Below are 17,710 nucleotides of genomic sequence, written 5' to 3'. Positions count from 1 at the left end.
AGTTTATGACCCTTCTACGTCTACAACACCGGTTCTGAGGTGCCCCAGCACACCTAGCTAGCTAACTCAGCTCATTGAGAGCTTGAGGAGTAGCTGATACGCTAGAACTGGTCTGCTGGAGAGCAGAGTTGGGGGATATCCAGCACTGGATTCAACCCAGAACTAGTTATAGGCTGAAGACAGTCCTTACTGAGTTATATTTCAAAGAGAAAGGGCACATCGTACCACATTGTCTTTTTTGAGATGAGAGACCAAAGCATTTAGAGATGTTAGAGGCTTCATCCACTACTTGCATAGACACACTCTGGAACTAAATGAATCATTGATTCAGACACAAAGAATCAATTAGATAAACTCAATCAAAGTACCCATCATTAAAAGCCATTATGCGCGGATGTTGGATTCATTAGCACCACTGACCATCGGGCATCTTTTAAGTGACTGGTGTTTTGGCTGTGGTGTCTTCCATTGGTTGTAGAACGTGGCAGCTACTGCAGCAACAGTGCTGCTATGATTTACATAAAAAAGTAAGACCTGATGAATTGTATGAATTTTGTGCGTGTTGTGCATTATTCTGATTCCAGCAGTGAAAATAAGGTGTGTAAAAAGACCCAGCAATGCAAACATTCTGTGCCTGTTCAGTTGGGTATCAGCAGATGGGTTACAGCCATAATTGTAAACCAACATATGGCAAATGATAATAATTCTGTTCTGCTATTATTTACGTAAAAAGTAAGATCTAATGAGTTGTATGAATTTTGTGCGTATGCCCACATGCGATGCATTTCTATACGTCATCTTGCTCCACTTCCGTCCCTTTCAGGCACAGGAACACCGAAGCTATTCTGGTAACCACACTAGCTTGTCAACATAATACATAGCGATTTCAAGCAAGCTGAGAATAGTTTGCGCACAGGTTCAAATGCTGATTTCAAGGGGTAGGACATATTATGCACTAAGTGAACAGTCAGTTCTGGAAGCTGATGTGTTGGAAGCAGGACAAATGGACATGCGAAAGGATCTAAGAGACTTTGACAAGAGCCAGATTGTGATGACTAGCCAACTGGCTCAGAGAACCTACAAAACATCAGACAGGTCTTGTGGGGAGTGCCTGGTATGCAGTGTATAAAAGAATGCATGTGGGGAATGAAGGGTAACTTGCCTAGTCTGATCTCACAGAAGAGCTACTGTAGCACATATTGCTGAAATTGAGTCCATTGCCTCGACAGGTCTGAGAGCTGTTTTGGCAGCACATGGGGGGCCCACACAATTTTTTTTTTATGTTATGGCAGAAGTGTACGTTGTATATTTTTCACACTGGAGACATCCTGTCCTTTTTTAGCAGAGACCTAGGTTGATAACTTTGATTGCTGTACATAACTGTGGATTAGACGTCTACCAGCTTGGGCTGTTACTGCTATCACTATATGCTTACAGGGCAAAACGAGGAGGATGCACCTTAATACCTTTAAAAGATCTCCTTTATGACCATAGCAGGTAAAGTGGACAGTTTCTTATCAAGCAGTGCTATTGGTTTCCTGAACCTCTGAAGCTGCTCTGAAGTCCCTCCCTCATATCAGGGTCTTGTCTATGGTGAAGGCCTTACCCTATAGCTGGCTGCATCATACACCATGTTATCACATGATGTTGTAAATGTAAGATCTCGACTGCTGCATCTGGGGCACCACCCCTGGAACTCAGATATGTGGTTTGACAGAATGAGCATTTACTTCCATGTGGACAAATAGAAGAGGCCCATTTTGTGTTGTGTCAAACTTTAGAAGCATGCGCTTCTGGAAATAATCAAATTTAGAGACAAGTCAATACCATTACAGTCTTTGAAAAGGCTTCTACAAATGTACAAATGTCCACAACGCAATGTAGCAATGTAGTCAGAATATGTGTGAAGATTCCTGAAGGATGACTTCGGTGTGAGTAGGGTACTCGTATATCTGACTGCATCATACATCATTAACGACCTGTACAAAGGCATCTGAAGGGTATCCACTGTGCTTTGCTGTCATGTGGTTTGATAGAACTAGCATTTCCTTCCATGTGGATGTCTATAGGGTTGCAGTTTTATGGCTTATCCAAGTTTAGGAGCTGTGAATTTTTACAAAAAACATCACCAATCAAAAAAAAAAAATTGACAAAATACTGGAAATGTTCCAGTAATGAACCTCATTTGTTTGGTACTATTACAATTCATTACCGTTTCAGAGTCCTTAACGTCTTTCCATGTTGCACTGTGATACTGAGGTAACGGTAGCCTAATTTGTGTGGTTTCCTGATCGGCAGGACACTTGAGAAGGCCCCTGACAGTGAATAAATGCAGGTTGTACAATTCAAGTTCATTGGTGGTAATTGGCATTTGAGACGCAGCCCTCCCTGCTGTTTTCTTGCATATCGTCCAAATGTCTGGACCGCACACTGCACCACTTGGTACCCTTGAATGTGTGTGTAGTTTGATAAACCTGAGGCTGACTAATTGTGTTTCACTCAAAGCATGTGGCTATACAGCTTGTTTGTCTGTTTGCAAGGGCTCGTATAGATAGAACCAATCTTCTTCACAATGACTACACACACACACACAGACACACAGACACACACACACACACACACAACCACATTGTAGCTATGGCAGAAGCAGGCCTTCATTGTTTCACGTGTCTTTTTGTTCAGAAGACATCATTAAATTAAGGGTTATTTCCCTAATGGAGCTGCATTACGTGGTCTGTAAGGACAAGTAGATGCACCTGTAGACGTTTCTTGTAGATAACAATCAGGAGCAGCAGTTCTAGGTTGATAGCTATCATGTCCTGCATTATTCTGATCCCAGTAGTGACATTAACCCTAGAACACTACCGTTAAAATTAGTAACACCATCACTAACGTTGGGTATATTTTACCCGGTATAAAATTCCAGATAAAATATAGTTTTCATCCATTTATTTTAAAAGTACAACACTGTATGACAAATTTTGGAACCCTTCTTTAATTTTACAACATACAACATCGGCTAAAATAAAAAAAAAGGTACCATGGATGACCCGATAAAAAAACAGAAAAATTATTGGAAAATCGGGTAATCCTTAACAGGCAATGTCCTAACAAAAAAAATTAATGCTGCTGGGAACTTGGTCTTTGGTCCCCCTATTCCTGGGACATGTGAGCCCTGTCTGGTAAAGGCACAGTCTTCCTGCATCACTGATAACTGTGGGACAGAGAGACTAAAAATGGCATTTTTTGAGAAGGGAAAAAATGACCAAATTCTTTTGATTATATGAATTTTCTTGGAAAATACCATTAATTGATATTTATTCATTGCCATTATACTAATTAAGGATTATATGCAAATTCTGGGACAATTCTAACTTACCTTATGCCTTACATGCAGTCAGTACAGGCAGGGTAGTAATGGCGAGGGCACACTGGTCGATGGCAGACATGACACCTGTGTTGTGTCTTCCTGTCCGAGCCTGTGGGGCAGTCAGCACACCTCACTAAGGGACCTCAGCTTTCTGCTGCCACTGGTCCAACCTCTCTAGCAGTAGTGCCAGGTGTAGGGATGTTGCACACAGTGCAGATGAGGATTCTGAGCTGACGGGACAGACTTGAAGAGGGGAGTCTCTGCTCTGCCCATGGCTTGATAAGTGCCATTGCCAAAGCCTGCATATACTGCTCCTTAAGGCATTCTCCTTGTGAATGATCCATGAGTTTATCACACCAGCGTTCATCATGCCATTTAGCACACACAGTGGCCACCTCTTGGTTTTTGTTTTTTTCACTTGTTAGCATGCCATAGTAAAAATGCCTGATACAGGGTGACAGCTGTGGATGAAATGGGGCAGAGAACGTGGCCGGCCTGAATGTTGTTTCCCTTGAAAAGTGCAAAGAGCGCCTGATTCAAACACACAAACACTAACATCGGGTAAATTCCACCCATAAAATATGTTACTCTCTGCATTATAGCATTAGTATCACAGTAACATTAACATAGTCTGTCACTCTTTATTTGCACTTTATCGGATAATGAATATAATGGAGACACCACAAATCTGACGAAGGGAAACTTACACAGCATTTCAAGTGGAATTCTCAATTTACAATTGTACAATTTTACAATTTATGCAAATACAATAAAATTAATAAATAAATAAATAAGTGGAAGGCTGCAGAGACACCACTATTTTATGTAATAGGAGAATACTACTAAAGAATTAGTGTCATGGTATGCCAAGATCAGTGGTGTGTTGGTTTCTGGATAGGTGGTTATACTGGGACCCACAAACCAATATATTGTAACACCAGCCAAATAATAATAATAATAATAATAATAATAATAATAAGAGTAATGAGGAGGCGGTTACTTACCTGGCAAATATAGAGTCCTTATGAAGTCCAGCTTGTAGCCTGAGTGGCTCTGAGGCCTGATTGATTGCTGTGATTTAGCAGCATCACCAGCCCAAGAAACATCGAAGGGACGAGAAACGGAGACCTGAGAAACGTTTAACCAATGGTGTAGAGTGACTTGAGCTTTATCACTGACTATATGGCACAGAGGCATTAAAGAGGGGATACACTGCTACACATGAAGGGGTGTGCTGATATATGACTCGTAATTAAAACACAGATAGAATGTGTCTTGCTGTTTTAAGTGACTGTATGATAATTCAGTTATACAAATATATACATATCCATTATAAGGCAGTTATACATGCCATATAGCTGCATATACACACCACTACATTAGTTGCCTGTATCAAGATATAACCATGTAGACAACATCTCGCCCACCACAAGCTCCAGTGTGTGAGTAGTAAAGACTGAGTCAATGAAAGCAGCAGTGTCAGGGGGATGGGCTGTGGTGCTACAGAGCATTTCTGGGCCACTTTGCTCCTAATGAGAGCTGGGCAGAAGGGAAAAAAAAACCTCCACTGCCTTCCTGTCTGCTTAGATGACATGCTGCTGTTCAAATTTAAGAACCAGTTTTACAATTAGTCTTGAGAGAAACTTTCTCTTTCTTTATTGCTATTATAAAGTGAAAGTTGAAACTGTGCTGAAATACCCTGCTGTCGAAGGCAGAGAATATGTGGTGGTTGTTAAAAATCCACTACAAATCCACTTGAAAATGTTTAAACCTCAGAAGTGCTCAAGTCATGTCGTGAAGAAATGCAAATTTTGCACCATGGCACATGATTATGCAGGAGAAGCCTTATCACATGCTCTAAAACCTCTCGCATCGAAGCGGAGAGCATTGATGTCTGAGTGAGAGAGCTGCCTGGGCTGTCCAAACAAGGACATTTTCGTGTGTGTGAGCTTGTTTATCTGCTCGAAGAGTGTAATCCGGCCCTCTGACTGCAGCTTAGTCAGGGTTCTTCAGCTTTCGCTGCCTTCACACCCCGAGTTAGGCTTAGACTACTAATAGAAGTACCATATGGAGGCCTGCTGTGTGCGCGTGTCGTTTTTTTTTTTTGCCTGCATTTGATTGCATTCATTCGCAAGAGCGAAGATATGGTAAGATATGGTGCTGATGTTGGATCCCAGCTGGAAGCCAACAACAATGGATGTAGTTATCTGGGTGAATATAGGTTGTGAAGTCAGGTGACCAAAATCAAATGTCAGGACAATATGTAATGTCAGCGACTACGTCAAATCGTCAAACATCTGCTTAACTTATCGTTAGACGTTGATGTGTTGCCATGGTGTTGCCATGGTCTGTCTAATGTTGGAGCTTGATGTTAATCCAATGTTGGTTTTTGACATATATGTGTCATTGATTTCCTACCAAAACTCAACATCTGCTGAGTGTTGGGTTTTGATGTCGACTCAATTGAAATTATTCTGTCCAACATCTGTCTGACGTCAAACTGACATCCGGTGCCATCACAAACATCACTCCAGCTCATCTATACGCTATTCAAAACTTCCTCACTCCAGAGAACACAGTTGCACTGCTTCACATGGCAGTACTAGGGGCTTTATACCTCTCTAACTGACACTTGACACTGGCCATGGTGACCTTAGACTTGTGTGCAGCTGCTCCAGAGCGTCCCAGTGTGTTGGTAATGCTTTCCTATGGAAATTATACAAGCTGTGTGTGTACACCAGCACAACGGCAATGTGTGCACCATAAAGAAGCTGACCTCTCTAATTAAAAGGGATGTCTGGGTATTTTTGTACATATGGCGTATGCATGACCCCACATTGTAAACTTGTGCAGGTGTGTGCGGTGGTTTCAAGTCTGATGAATGACAAAGAACGTGTGTGTGCTTTTTTATGCAGCAGGCAGAAATGAATCCACTGTGTGCTTCCTTTTGCTCACTATTGGTATTATGAGTAATGTCGAGTCCCCCCAGTGAACCTGTTGTTTCATTTCTCTGCACTGCGTCTGTAAATCTGATTTGATTAATGTGTGGTTGCATATTTTTCATTCACATCTGCCTTCCAAATTGTTCTTGGTACTTAGGATACAGTTCATTTTCATAATTCAAGCCTAAAGTGAACCATTGTTATGTAGGTTCTGCTATTTTCTGGATTCTCCAAGGTTGGAGTGACCTTCCGACAGTGGGTAGGACCTGAGCAGACAAAGCCATGCCACTGTAATGATGGCTCAGTCTAAGCTTTTTTTAAGAGACTTGACATTTCAAATCTCAAGCCAAAGACCCATTGGTGTTATTTGTGTCACATTTCAGTCATATTTGATCTGTTCGATGACGCATCTTGACAACTCTGAAACAAGGAGGAGACTGAAAGTGCTGGCAGTGCAAGTAATTTCACTTTTACAGCTCCTAATTGACTGATGTGTTTTGCATTGAACAGCTTTACCTTGGGTGAAGTATGAAGCAATGGTTTATTGTTCAGACTGGTGAGCAGCCCACGTAGATGCTTTTATCGAAGGCTTTTTGTGTCATTTATTTAGCAGCACTTGGCAACAGCTGATTGCACCATCCATCACTGTAAAGCTGTCTTAACAGTGCTGTCAAAAACATTGATATACAGGCTGACAAAGTACCTCATTATTTTGTTGTCAACCATAAATACCTAGAAATAACTTTTTAAAAATGTATTCCATAATGGTGGCTTATGTAAGATTTTGCACTATGGGAAATACTTTATGCAGCTCTGCTGAGATCTAATTATATATGTAATTATTTAATTGTATATCACTGCTGTCTATTGAAAAACGTTTATCTCCATTTCTGTTTTCTCCAGCCTTTGAAGCTTGTAGCTGCCCTGTACCCTGGGTAAATAATTCTGGATGAAAGGACCAATAGAAATGCTCCAAAGTGACTTGGAATGACATATTGGTACATTGACGTCTTTTGAATATTAAACTATCAGTCTGGCAACAAAGCTAAATGTTAAACCGAGGATGTAAATGTGAATCACGAGAGAGAAGCTGGTAAGCATTAGCTTAGCTGGCATGATAGCGACTGTGTACTACAGAACAGGTTCAGTCCTTGCTGCCTAAAACTAGGGGTCGGCAATATGACAAAATGTTATTGTATTGTGATCAATTTTAACATTGTGGTACACAATGTGCTTTCATGGATATATTGTGAATATCATCAGTGCTCAAAGAGGACTGATTAACTGCACATTTCTTTACAAAGAGTGTAATCAGTCCTATTTAAGGAGTGCAGCATATTTGGGGCCCTATCTTACACCCTGCCCAATGCGCGTTGTGATGCTCATTGCTATCTTATACCCTGCCAACAGTTTATTCTCATGCCTTCTACCTACATCATTTAAATAGCAACAGTGCTTGCGAATATATCTACGCGATGGGCGTGGTGGTCTCGAAATGAGCTGTGTTCAGGTACATATCTGGCGTATTGCTATCTTGGCAATGGAAAACACAGGTGCGCCACTGACTGAAAACAACAACAGTCAACAGTCAGACGTTCTGAATTGTCAACACTGGCCCGTGCCCATCTCCCTTGCCCATGGAAATGGCAAGTGACACGCTGACTGGTCTATTGCAAGTTCAAAACACACCCATGATTAATTAATAAACAGAGAGTACACATAGCATACTTTTCCTGTCACTATGATAGCAAAAACACACTGACACGCCCATTTTTGCATGAGGTGGGTGATTATCATTTAACATCCTAACTCTCTTTTTGCTTAAAACAATCAAATTCTCACAGCAATGCTCCTGAATTTAGTAGAAATCCTTCCCAGGATAGGAGAGACAGTTACTCCAACAAAAGTGGATGTGTTTATACTTATACTTTTTTATATGGTGTGTGTGTATGTGTATGTGTTTGTGTACATTATATTATATATAATCTTATTACCGTTATGCTGTCTAACCCCAGTGGCAGCCTATTAAATACAGCTATAGAGTAGGAAATCAAGTCACCTAATTAAGTTGCAACTGAGTGTGGTGTTGTTTGTTTTTAAGCTTTTAAAGTGTATAAAGCTTACGACATGTCTGGGAATGAAGTTAGCTGGCAGCTTTTTCAGTTTACAGTACAATGGATCCTTTGTAGGCTGATTCATGGCAAGGGTGTAGGTAAATTAGGACACTGTCTTGATTTTATTTCACAGCCTTTTGCCTGTCTTTGTTGTTTGAGTCTGTGAGAGGAGATCAACTTTTCGGTGACAGACGCTCGCTGTTCGCTGTGCTTTTTCTTCACCAGGGCTGATTTTTTTTTGACTGGAGAAACAGAACACTGTAAGCACCCAGCCATGTAGGAAGGAGTGAGGACATTCAGAACAAAACCCCAAAGAATCTTACGGTGTTTTCTAGTCCCAAGTACAAAGAAAGACTATTTACAGGCAATGTGTTTAGGGAAATTACCATTTGCATTGTATTTTTTATAAACCATGGACAACATTTGCCCTAATTTCCAAATAAAAATATTGCTATTCAGAGCATTTATTTGCAGAAATGGCAACTGCCACCACCAGTCCTTAAATTCATCCAATTCAGAGAATATGTACAACAGTGTGGGTCCTTGGGATTATAATGTTTAATGCAACTGTTCCATCAAGTCATGGCAAAGAAAACCTTGAAATTCATGTCAAAGCTTATCACCATCCAAGTGATGCACCATGACTCAAAATGCACATGGGACACTTTTAGCTCATGGTGCTGTATAATGTTGAATAATTCTATGATACAGCAGTGAGGCCTGCTTGAAGCAAGGGTCATAAGTCACATTAGCATTTTAGTCATTGAGGTACCATAAAATGGCCTTTGGGCACTAACTACAAGACCCAAACCAGGATTATGGTTTTGGTCCAAAGAGTTTTAGCATCCTAATGCTGTGTAAATTTAGCCTGTCTGCAGGTTCCCTAAAGATGATTTTTAAAATAATTTATCAGTATTTGTATATAATGTAGCATAATATAATCATTGTATAGTCCTAAATGTTGATTTTACCATAAAACCGGGGCACAAACACTAACGCTTTCCTCAGAAAAGGTTGGCCCAAAAAGCAAAGTTCTATCTGGTAATGCTTCTTTTCACACTCACTTACATTCTAGTAATCTAGTAAAGTTTGACTCTACAGTGCTATGTCATGTTTTAGGTAACATGACAGCAAGTTTTAAGACAATTTAACAAATTTACACAGAAATACCCAGCAGGTTCTAGATAGCTAGATAAGTGCATGACACATCATCCGAAGTGTAATGAAATTATTTGTGGTAAGATGGGGCTAATTACCCAGACAGTCTGATTAGATTACACTGATATACCACTTTATAATAGTAGTTATAATAATAGTTTATAATATAACAGCTTTTATAGCTGTTTGTAGTTATTAAAAAAAGGAGGTCAGTACCAACAGTAGACTCTAATAGCACTATGATGTGTAAGCAGGAAAGTAAATTAGAATATAATACAAGTTAAAGGTCCAGTAAAACTGTAGTAATAATCTTTGCTTTCCTTTACAGCTCAAGTATTCAAGTAACATTCAAGTAATATTCAGGTGTATATTAGAAAAGACATATCTTTAAAAGTCTGCCCTTTGCCCCATACAATTACCAGTTCCTTCTAAACATGTGACATGGAGCTCGACAGTCTGTTAGCTTACTGTCCTTTTACCCAAAACAGTTAGACAGTACTTTGGACTACTACACACTTACTAGGTTAACAGCCAGAATCTTTTGGGCAACTTAGTATAAATGTATTAATCTGTTTAGAAACTCACTATGATACATAAAAAAGTTACACAGCACTTTTATGTACCTCTCAATTACTGGGTTACTAAAAATATACAGCATTTCCTTTTTTTATTGTTTTTGAAATCGAAGGTCATAAAATGTCTGTAATATCTTGTATTTTTTATTTTATTAGAGGGATTAAACTCTTTTTTTTACTCTTATTTATTGGAGGTACACTACATGGACAAAAGTAATGGGACACATCTCTTAATCATTGAATTTAGGTGTTTCATTGGATCCTATTGCCACAGGTGTATGAAATCAAGCACCTAGCCATGCAGTCTGCTGTTGCTAGCTAACTCTAAACCTGTAGCATTCCAAACCTTCTGTTAGAGCAGCAAAGGGTTTGGGTTTATGAGATTGGTTTAGAATGGGATGTCATAAAATGTCTGTAGGTGTGACGTGTAGGTGTCATAATACTTTTGTCCATATGGTGTATTCTAAAATGTTGTCTGAAGACATGTCATTGTATATATCACTGCTGTCCAATGGAAAACGTGTCTCCACTTTTTTTTTTCGTTTTTAGTTTACTCCAGGTATGAACTCTTTTACAGTGACTTCCATTCAGAGTTAAGAACATTTTTGGAGGTACATGTTTTTCACTGGACAGCAACAATATTAACTAGTTAATACTACTAATACTACCAACTACAATATCCAGCCAACTGTGGTTAGGAACTGGCCACTGATGACAGCAAAACTGATAACAGACTTGCACTGAAAGCAATTTGCCATGCTGCATACATCCTAAAGTATATATTATATCCGTGCTTGATTTTCAACCAGCCTATTTGAATAATATTAAGAACTACCATATTTGAGTTACTGTGCATTGCAGTAAAGTTTCAATGAAATTACTTAAAAAGTTTTAGTCCATCTTACATGGCTCCAAAAGTTATGTGCTGTACCTGAGGAATACTTTTTTTGCAGCATAATTCAGTCATTGTTCAGTCCCAGTACTGGAGCCTTGTTCTATCTTCAGTGACTGCTCTCCTATTAGTTCATGGACACTCTCTAAATGGAAGCCTTTTTTTACCCCTCTGGGAACTGGGAAGCAGGTCTGTTTAATACGATGGCCAGGCAAACCTTATGAGCTTTCTGTGCAGCTACTAGGAACTGTGTCACAAACCAAACGAGGTTAGGCAGAGAGGACAGATATAAATATTGGAAAGAGTGTACTATAGAAAGGCATAGTACAGGGAATTGTATAGATTTCTGGGGTCAATTATGGCAAAAAAAAAAAAAAAAGTTGATGAGGTTGTTGAGACAAGGCATGAAAAGACTTGCTTTTGTAGCTTTACCAGTTTCGTTTTGGAGTATCTAAGATTTTACAACTGCAGCTGACATCACAGCAGTGTCCTAATTAGCCATAAAATGTTTCATGTTTTGATATTTTAAATTAATTATACTGAAATTAATTTGGTACACTGCAGGATTGCTGTAAAATCAAGGCCTTTTTGCTTGCTGTGAAAATGCCTTTTTTTGGAGCTTTATTTTTCTTGATCAGCGCTTCCTCACCCCACTAATAGACTGTGACCCTAATTGCTGTTTGGACAGACATTGCTGAGTTAAAGCAGATGACATTAGTCCAAGTGTGGTTCTACAAAGTGAACAAAAAGTTCATCAACACATTTTCAATCGGTCTCTGAAAGACATGCAAGACAGTGTAATTGACTTGTAATATCTGCTGTAAAGTCTGGCAGTAGTTGCAGAGGGAGTGGTCTCCTGAACCTAATTATTAAATAATTACCTTCCCTCAGTTAAATAATTACAGTTCCCTCAGAGTGTTCCTTGGAACCCTGATCCTTGGAATCTGAGTGACGACTTGAATCCTATGCATGGGAAAAAACACACATCCCATCACAACAGATTTCATCATTGGAGTACTGATCAAAGTGGTCCTGAGGTGTCTAAAGTTCTCTGCCTGTATCAGGGGTGTACTGTGGATACACTTATGCTGGAACATCAAATGGCTTTTTTGACCACTGGTGCCCATACTTTTGCATGCTACTGTATGCAGGATAAAGAGAAGTTATGTTAAGTTTTGTATGCAACCCTTACAAGAATGTGAAGTTCATCTCAAGTTCAGCTTCATTGTTTGTTTTTATCTGATTTTTCACCCATTTTCTCCCCAGTTTGTACAGCCAAACTTCTTTTACTTGTTATTTTGGCATGAACATATAAAATGTTGTGTAAAAGGGCTTTTTAAAAAATTGTTTTACTTTTACTAGTTGACAAAAAAAAATGGAAGTAGAATATTTGGCCATATGGGCTACTAAGGCTTTTTATTAGCTTTGATAAATGAGTAAATGTTTATGTATAAATGTAAAAATTGCATAGTAAATACAGCTATTTAACACCCCACATACACCTACACACATATATTACCATAGTCCTACAACTAAGTGCCCTCATTTCTGAAAACCAAAATATGGTCACTTTACCAAATATTTGAGAGCATTCCATAGCAGATAATTTGATAATTGGCTTTGCCTTACAGACTCCCACTTGCAATTGTTTTGCATGTCATGAATCGGTGAGAGTGTTGTTATGGCGCCTGTAATTGAGGGGAAAAGTGTAGTGCCAGTTATTTACTTCTCCATTAACGTCACAGTAAATCTGCAGGTGTGTTTAATGCAGTGGTCCCTAAGTACGGCAGCATTATCTCACATTGAATATTCATGTTATGCACTAATCTGAAATGACACTTGATACCACGATACCTCATAGCATTACGTCCTGCTTAGGTTGGCAGTTACTTACCTAGTGTCAGCAAGCGAAAGTGTTCAGCAGCAAAGTGCTTTAGGCTACAAGAATAAAAAAACTTTATGACTATTGACTAATTGACCATTGAATGTTTCCTGTTTGTTTGTTTTTAACATAATATGAATCTAGCAGCTGTTCTTTACATTGTGTCAATCAGTTCATGATCAATGGGCCAATAGAAATGTTCCACAATGGAATTCAATATTTTTACATTGTCTTCCATTGAAATCTAAGATGTTTTTTTCTTCTTCTCTTGTAAAGCCATTTTGGAGATATGAGATATATAAAATATATCTCTAAAAGTGCTTATTTCCAAATTACCTAAAACTGTTTTCAGATTCTAATAACATTTGCTTGACAGAAAAGAAAAATCACTGCAAAAAAATAATTTCAAACCTGAGGAAACAAAGGAACTGCTAAGTCAACATAAGGTGTCAATATAACATAATGTAACAATGTCACAGACAAATAAAAAACATTGCATCAATATGGCATATCTTCAGGTTAAACCCCAGGTTAAACCCATTACAGTTGTACTTTCAAGCTGCAGCGCCTGCAAAGTGCAAACAGTGTTTAGCCATCCGAATTGCATCGTCTGAAGATTAATAGTACATTACATCCACATACAACAAGATCACAGTACCTGCAGTAAACATGGCTACTGCACCACAGGATTACTCGATTTAAGACTAGAACTATGATGTCCTGTACAAATCAGCTAGTCCAATACACTTGCTATTTACAAATCCTATCTGAACCCCCCCTATAACTTCATCTGCTGTAGTGTCTATGTGAGGATCTGTAAGAGTTTGTGCTTGTGAAGTCTCCCAGCCACTGAAGGCTCCAGATCTCCAGTGATGTTAATGTAGGGCTGTTGGTTTCTTGCAGTGTTGAGTCACTGCTTGGACGGATGTGTCCCCTGGGCCAGTAAGAGACCGTGGGGGGCTGCGGGGGCTGCAGGGGCTGCGGTGGCTGTGGGGTCGGGTGATTGCTGGTTGTCCGAGCCGAGATTAATCAGATTACCCAGTGGCCCTTGCTGTCTGTGTGACATCTCTTTCCATCAGACAGCTCATCTCCTGGCAAGAGAGAGACAGAGGCATGCTGGGAGCAGAGGAGATGCTGGTGCTCATTCACTCGAAAGAGAAGGGCCTTCTCTCTCTAAACAAGAAACCTATCTGCACCTGACACGTCCTCTGAGAGAGAAAGCACGATTATTTATTTATTATTTATTTACAACCATTTGTTTATGTTTCCTTGCCTTACCCAGTCTCCATCTCCAATTCCCAATCCCTTAAGTCACTTTTCCATATTCCATATTTCCAAGGCAGGCGAAGGCTGTGATGAGTGTGAGGTCTATCAACACATCTTTTCTCCACCAGCTAGGCAGCACTTGGAGCAGAGCACAAGTAGCTGCCATTCGACTGTTTGGACACCTGATTGAGTCAGTACATTATACTGCAGATAAGGGGGTGTGATCCTCACTGTACAGTCCTTTCCCGCAGAGAATAAGGCTTCTGTGATTTCCAATGCCAAAGCAGGCAAAAAAATACATGTTGTGTTAAACAGTGGGGAATGCGTGACTTTTGGAGCTAGGTCTTAATGTTAAATGTTAAAACACCTCTTCAATAATGCTAATCTCCGCTCACACCCTTTTGGGATTCCTAACACAATGTCAGCACTAAGCTAATGTTGGGGCACATTAGCATTTTTTAGCTGTTTTTAGGTTAACTACAGACAAGTTGGAAAAGACATGCCATATGTTTTATTTATTGACCTCACAGTGTAACTGGCCAAAAGGCATACAACCAGTACTACAATAATGGTACTCCGAACAAATCTTTAAAAGTATTAGACTGTCATACTCATATGTAACCTTTCAACGACAAAAAAGATACAAAAATATGAGCCTGTCTGAAAGAAAAAAAACTTCATATGTCCTAACAGAAAGCCAGGAGTGTGAGTGGCAACAACAAGAACCATAACACCCCTAATACAAACAACACCAACCCCTGCTGCATTACACTGTCAGCTGCGGAGCAGTGTCTTTGACGGGCGTCCCATTTCTGTGTTGCACTGACTGCACTGATGTTCATGTTGAAGCCTGGATACTGTCATGGCTGTGCTGATCTATGGCTGCAGCTCTTGTGTAGTATTGTGTAATTGTAACAGGCAGAAATAAGCATTTTACCTTGTATGTAGTGTTTATTTTTCTTTCATAGACACGTCATAGTGCAGAGCTGCACCTGCTGGGGATACATAAGACTACCAGAAGGCCTAGACTGTTCTTTTTTTCACATAATTGGTCCAAAATTGCTTCAACCCTCTGAAAACCAAAGCAACTGGTTGGTTAGTTTCATTGTAACTTGTGTTGGTGGGTGGGAAAGGCTTCAGTCCTACTCTTGAAGTCCTAACCAATACTATGAAAACTATGAAAAGAAAATCTGTTTGGATCATTTTCTGTTGGGCCAGAAAACTCTGACATAGTACTGCTAGAATACCTGCCATACTGTACCAGCAGCATTGTTAGGCCTGTGAAATTACTGAAGTGAAAAATGTTTAAATGATCTGCCATAACTGCTGAGTATCTGCTCTTTCTTATTGTTTGACTGCTTGTTCCAGATTGTGCTTGAGGAGCACAGACATAAAGGCCCTATACCTTCCAAATATTTTCTCCAACCTCAATCTCTCATATTTTTTAGCATAGAATATACATTCTGTATTAAAATAAGATGGATCATTTTCATATTACTGTTTTTAGAAACCCCTTTTTTTGTTAAACATCAATTCTGATCAATTCCAAGGAATAATTAGCATCAGAAATATCAATATGCCGCTATCTGTATGCCTTTCCTAGCAAACACACTGTTCAGATCCAGTTTAAAGTAAAGGGTTCATTCATACTGGTGTTCTTACCCACTAAACCCCACCAGAGAATGGGTTCCTTGCTATCATTTGCATTTGACGAATATGCAGCAAGAGCTGTCCATTATCTCTAAAATACTGCCATGTCGTTATTACCCCCGTTTTCCCACAGACATACAGACATCAGCACACACTTCTAGAACAAACCCCATCCCAACCCTTCCCATCCCTTCTCCCCCACTGCTTTTTTCCACTTTGTCTTTCCTGCTCTTTCTCTCTCTGGCTATCATTCATCGCTCTAGTGGGTAGGGGGCCATTAGGCAGAAGACTCTGAGGAATCGTTTTATGATAATGAATTATTTATGGCTGATGAGGAGGCGGCCAAAAAAAAAAAAACAAGCGTGAATGCAGAACTTCTGCCTATTTGGTCTGCCTCCTCTGTGTCTTCCCATCTCTCCCAGTTGCAGGGGAGTTTGCCAATCGAGAGCATCGGTCATGTTAGGTATTCCATTGTCCACAATGTGTGACTCTGAAGCAGTTGCACCTAAAGTCCCAAGCCAGTCTTTGCCAAGTGTATTCATTCCAAGCCGTGTCCACAGGGGGCTAGATTACACTCTCCCAGTCCCTGAGTGTCTATTGAGCTGTTGGTCCTCCCCCATATTGCTGTCAACCCAAACAAGCTATTTCAGCCCGCCTGCAAATCAGGGAGGTTCACGGCTCGAAAGAACTTGCGCAAGCCGCTTCAGGGATTACTTCTTCCCCAGTGCCATATGGCTCCTAAACCAAAAACATTTGTAATAGCGGGGTTCTTGAAACATATGCTCTACACAAGCGTGGACCTTAGAGGAATATTTCAGCATTTTCCAACCTAATCTCTATCTGCTAGACCTATGTTGTGCTGCCAATTACCATACTCAGCAATGTTTATACATTTCCCTGAGCTTAGAAGAACATCAACAGAAAAGGCAGTGAAAATTGGAAACCAATGGGAAGTTTCCAATGGGAAGAATTCTGTGAATACAGTAATATGCAATCTTTTGGACACCCCTCGTTAAATTACATGGTTTTTGAAACATATACATATGACTGCTAATGTCTGAAATACATGCTAGTAATAATAAGTTGAATTTATTTAGCATCTTTTTCTCAAGGGTGCTTTACAATAGCAACAAAAAACAAAACAACCATACCACACACACACATACACTTCCCCAGTAGGCAAAGGGAAAAATACCCTAATCCTGGCCAAGATGGCATACTTATGCTGTCCCTTTCAGCTACTATTGGCAGAAAACTACAATTCTTAGATGCATTTTGATGCAGGCGTGGACGATTGTGAATCACTTCACAAATTTCCAAAATTGATTTCCTAAATGTTAATTGATAGCGTAATGTTGACAGACCGCAAAAGGCAGAACTCTGAAGTGTGGAAGAGCAGTGTCCGGACAGTCTGTGGTGTGCACATAACAGAAAGGGATGAGCAAGAAATCTGACCAGCACCCTCTACCAACTATAAATGGACCCCCAACTCAGAAAGGGCGAAGTAAATTATAAACTCTATTGCAACTTTATTCTCCAAGGATTTGCGTCTGTATTGCGTCAGTTGTGGAGAACTAAGGCTTTAGCGCTATGTTGCGCACAAATTTTACTGACCCAGCGATCCCCACACTCTGCAGCAAGACCAAAACCAAAGTCCATGAAAAAAATCATGAAATCACAGAAGAAAACAGGTAGGATAGCTGTATCTGTATCATGTGATACATAGACATCAGTTGCCACAGAATCTTATGTCACCGTAACTTCACATTCTATCATTGATAAGTGGCAGCAAGCATCTCATGTTCTCCAAAACAAGAGCAGGGAAGGAGAGCCACATGGATTAAAGAATGTCACAAAGGAA

At 39.8% G+C, this 17,710-nt stretch overlaps 1 protein-coding gene across 1 annotated transcript in view; it reads left to right on the top strand.

Annotated features, from left to right (window-relative positions):
• Positions 1-17,710, top strand: part of dipk1ab (divergent protein kinase domain 1Ab) — a 40,048-nt gene that overhangs the window by 930 nt on the left and 21,408 nt on the right. The window lies entirely within an intron of this gene.

This window comes from Salminus brasiliensis, chromosome 7 (assembly GCF_030463535.1).
Source record: "Salminus brasiliensis chromosome 7, fSalBra1.hap2, whole genome shotgun sequence".
Classification (NCBI taxonomy): Eukaryota; Metazoa; Chordata; class Actinopteri; order Characiformes; family Bryconidae; genus Salminus; species Salminus brasiliensis.
This window is presented reverse-complemented; position numbering and strand designations above follow the sequence as displayed.